Source organism: Cupressus sempervirens, chromosome 11 (genome assembly GCF_028749045.1).
Source record: "Cupressus sempervirens isolate cs-2001-9-10 chromosome 11, ASM2874904v1, whole genome shotgun sequence".
Classification (NCBI taxonomy): Eukaryota; Viridiplantae; Streptophyta; class Pinopsida; order Cupressales; family Cupressaceae; genus Cupressus; species Cupressus sempervirens.
Genome location: NC_143128.1, coordinates 585,772,351 through 585,777,548, shown reverse-complemented (window position 1 = coordinate 585,777,548; position 5,198 = coordinate 585,772,351).

Genomic DNA, 5,198 nt, shown 5'->3' with positions numbered 1-5,198 from the left:
CTCATGACAAATCCGACAACGGAAAGGGAGGGATTCATAATCTAACTGCTGCACCCAAGAAGAATCCCCCAGACAAATTTCCAAAGAATCTGGTAATGGGTTATTCAAATTAATTTCAACACAAATTCTAGCAAAAGAAATAACCTTTTTATCGAGGGTTTCATGTGCGATCGCAGCTGGCTTCCCCAACAAAGCAGCAATTTTTCGAAGGATGTCTTCACGCCAAAATTCCAAGGGAAGACGAGGCAAGCGAACCCAAACTGGCACTGTTGAAGGGAGATCCTCAGCAAAATTAAAACCTGAATGCCAAGGTTTGACAAATAACCCCACATTGTTGTAGAAATAAGGGCCTCCTTCAAAAACACGATCACGATTAGACATGCAAGAGAATACAACAAAAAAATAACTATTCCCTGCCAACATAATCTCCATATTGCCTTCCACCTGCCAAGAGCGGCGGATCCATGCCTCAAGAGCGGATAGGGAAATCCGGATTCCAAGAAATTTTCATATCAAAGCATGCTTGGTCCAATAATCAATGTCCTCCATTACAACCATTGGAGGAATAACCAGAACAGGGCAATCATGGCTACGCGGAAGACAACCATTAACTTTTTTCAGCTTGGAGCTCTCCCCTGAATAAAATGATTCAGATCGCATTGCATGCATAGTTGGAGAAGAACCATCTGTTCTCACCAATGGAGAAGAAATCCCAGGCCCTGCCATGCAAACAATAAAACCCCCAATTCAAAATTGACTGTAGAAGATCTCCAAAAACACTGACGCAAATTATGTCCAGTAGCTAAGGTTTCTTTGAAGTTACAAAAGGAATTAGATAAGGTGACCCTCTTCCCCCTTCCTGTTCATTATTATAGTAGAAGCTCTGGACAAATTGATCTCAAGTAAAACATTATTTGGAATTTGGAAAGGGATTAAGGTGGCTGCAAGCATAGAACAAATCACACACTTTAAATTTTCTTATGATACACTACTCTTTGGAGTACTGTCCTTGAGAGAATCATGCATGATGCTCAGAAACTTGGATGCATATAGCATGGCCTCAAGACAAAAAATTAACTAGCATAAACTAGCCATTTTCCTTTTTTCACACCTAAGGGGTTAAGAAAAGGGAGATTTGTAGAATCTTAGGCATAAGATTGGGATCTCTACCAAGAAAATACCTCGATATAATGCTTTTTGGGAGAGTGAGTAAATCTTCAGTGTGGAAAAATTTAGTAGATGATTATTTTGATAGAATATGACTGGAAGATCAAGTGGTTATCTTCTGCAAATAAAATTCTTATTTTGAGATTGGTTATTTCTACTATCCCAATATACTCAATGATGTGTTTTAAAATCCCTATAAATATCATTAAGAAAATTGAACAAAATATTAGAATATTAATTTGGTTATTTCTACTATCCTAATATACTCAATGCTCTAATAAAGAGATTGGAAGTTTAGGGCTCAGGAATTGGCACAATTTAAATGAGGCTCTAGGAGCTAAATTATTTTGGAACATGTACACACAACCTTCTCAATTATAGATAGGGATTATTAAATCAAAATATTTGGATTCAAATCGGAATGATCAAATTCTAACCATCAACCACCCCCCCCTGCACAAAAAAAAAGGCTCAACTAGATGAAATTTTCTAGTCTCCTTTCATTAGGAAATCATGGACCACTTAACTTAGCAAGTGGGTGATGGTGCAAATGCTTTATTATAGGATGATTCTTGGCAAGGCTTTGAAAATACTCCAAACACTATAAAATGGAAACCCTTAATACATTGGTGCAAAGAAAACCGAGGTGATAAGTTACAAGACTACATAGAGATGAGGGAGTATTATCTAGGGTTATTCAGAGGTTGGAAAGATGCAAAAAACTCTAAAATTACATACATTTATAAAAACCAACTACAAAGACTCTTCAACTTGAGACTTATCTATTGGAGAAATAAGACATACAAGACTATACAATGTGCAATAAAAAAATGGATCCTACTTAGCAGAGAGAGACTACACCATCTAAAACAAGTCTTTGATTGAAGATCATTGGCTAGTGAATCTCTTATAGGTCATCAAAGTATATCTCCCTAAAGAAGGAACTTTTGCATAACTAGCAACAAATGCCAAATCTTGATTGAAGATAGAAGAAGGAAATTAGGTTTTCATGACCCTTCTAAATGTGTGCTATGTGAAGCTAAAGAGGAAACAACAGATCATTTGTTAGTCTCTTGAAAATTTATAGAAGAATGTTGGTCAATGCTAATTTTTTTTTGAATTGCCATTATCCTTGACAAAAGAAACTCATAAATCTATTTCTAGAATGGCCAAAGACTCAGGTTGAATCTACGTTTCCTAGTAGATGGACTTTAATTCCATCTCTACTCATTTGGGAGATCTAGAAGGAGCACAACAAAAGGATCTTTCAAAATAAGGAATAAAATTTTGACATGATACAACTCATAATAAACAATTCTATTCAAGAAATTACCAGCATTGCAACTTTGAGGTTCTATCATTCTTCAACTCCTTTCATGTGGAGTGATAACTTAAATTGTTAGGCTTGACCTAACACTAAGCTTAGACCCATGAATGGATTTTGTGGGCTAAGCCCTCCCACCTTCTCACTCGAATTTAGTACACTAGGAGATAGCACATGAAGGGTGGTAGAAATGCAATTTTGATGCTGTCTCAAAAGGAAATCCAAGACCATTAGGGGCAAGTTTCATAATTAGAGATGCTAATGGTAATCCACTAGCACTGGGTGGTAAAAGACTTCAAGATGGCACTAAGAATGTTGCAGAAGTTGAAGCAAATTGCATGTCAAATGTTACTCTCTCATTATTATCAACGTCATAATAAAGGGGGACATAGATGCGTTCCCCTTACAAAAAAAATACATCCACAACATAAATCTTGAATTAACCACCTTGGAGGACTTTAGGCTTAGACACATTAAAATGGTTGTTAATGTGGAAGCAAAAAAAATGTCAAATTGAGCTCGACTCTCAATATGTCCAACATAGTTATGGAAGACTTCATTGATGTTTGATGGAATGATTAAAATAAATAAAACATTTATTCTTTTCATCATATTATGACACATCTACACCCTCAAAGAAGCATAGATTTCTAGGATTCACATTAAATGTGCACCTCTTAAGTAGCATTAATTTGGATGTGATAAGCATTTATTAAAGACATCATTTTCCACCCTTGGTTTAGCCTTTTGATTGTTTCTTTTCAAGGTCACAAGCTACATTAATTGCAGATCATTTACAAAAGGCGATTGTTGGGTGACAAGAAATGGAGAGTTCATTCACTCTACATTTCTACAAGTAGCAAAATCCATTCCATGGGAATAGTAGAAGGATAAGAGTGGATAAATAGTTGAGGTTCATTCATCCCAGACTCATTGATGTGGTCAACTTTCTCTTCGTGGAAATGTTCTATGAAATGGAGAACCGTTGTTATATAAACACATAATCTACTCACTGATCCTAGCATAGGTAGTGGACACTACAGTTGGCAGAAAAGAAGGACATTATTAGGTTTATGATGGACCAGATGATTTTGACTAAAGCCTTGGTTGGCTTGGAGGAAATTCTAGCAACCTCAATTTCTGGCTGGGGGATTAACTTGGCGAAAAGGGCCACGAGCATTGACAAAATTTCTTACACAAAATATACCCCTTGTGTGGCGGTTTGTGGAGAGTCGAAGGCATAAATATTTCAAGTAAGCTAGGAAGGCATGGAATGCCTAGAAGTTGTTGGTGATTCAACACATCATCAATCAAGATATTGTCCAAAAGAAAGCCAAGGTTGGGTGGTCAGAGACAGATGAAGCCCGTCTTGAAGAGAGGCTAAAAAGTACAAGAGACAACTAACAAAGGTGACAATGATTGATCGTAAGACAGTCAACTCAATGATCCAAGCAAGGATCAAAGGCTTCATTCTTAGGGCCTTATGACAATGTAACATTATGTTGCTTCCTCTTTGTGCTTTAACTTGGGATGTCTATGGATGGGGTCGTGAGTTAGGTGCTATAGTTTTTGTGTTCTATTTCATATATAAAATGACATTGTGTTTTGAATGTAATAGTGGAGATGTGATATTTTTTGTGGGATTGCTAGGAGGTTACCATTTTAGATGCAAAATCATAATTATTAACTTTTGGAAACTAGCATCGGTATAGGTACCCAGAAATGAAAGCTTCAAGTTAGTGAACTCCTCTTAGTTTCCCTCTTTTTGACAATTAGTGAGTAAAATTGGGGTGTTGGCATAGTATTAGTGGGATTTAGGGTGGTTTGGGCTCCATGAGATTGAAACAAATGGTCTATTTGTTCAGGAAGAACACTTTACATGGTAGTGTGCCCTATTGCCAATTTTTTTACGAATGACAAAGGGACTCTAGAGTCACACTGAACGACTTAAACATCACACACTAAGGCTTGATTCCTAGTGCAAAAGTGTTAAATAGTCAAAGTTTGACTTACTTTTCCAGGCTTAATTTCTTCCTTAGTGTGTGATGTTTAAGGCTAGCCGAGTCACACAAAAGACTAGTTAGAAGCAAGTTAGGTTTTCTTGTTGGTTATGTAGAATGATGGTTTGAAATTCATTTCAAAAGTCAAAAACTAGATTAAAACATAGAGGAATGATTGCACAAGAGACCTTAAAGAAGAAGTTAGGTTTCGTTATTTTTGATGCAATTTTGGCTCTTTCAACATCAAGTGTGTAATGAAAAGCCCGTGTAGTGGTTTAGTGGGTATGTTTAGAGCCTACAATCAATTTAGCACTATAGTTGGTTTAATTTTTGGTGGGTATGGATTGTTGATAAATTTTCTACAAATCCTCACAATGTAATTGGAAGTCAAAGACTTTTTGTACTTACTATTTACTCTATTAATAAATAAAAAATATAATAGATAAAATATAAATACAATTAAATTCAATAAATTATTTTCTCAATTTTTAAATTACTTAGTATAAAAATTATCTTTAAAATATATTTTATAATAAACTATTATGTAAAATACACACCACAAAAATTAAATGATTATCAAAACTAATTATATTACAATTTTGATCAATCTTCATAGAATACATATAAATTATAAAATTACATACCACAAAAATTAAATGATTATCAAAACTAATTATATTACAATTTTAATCAATCTTCATAGAATA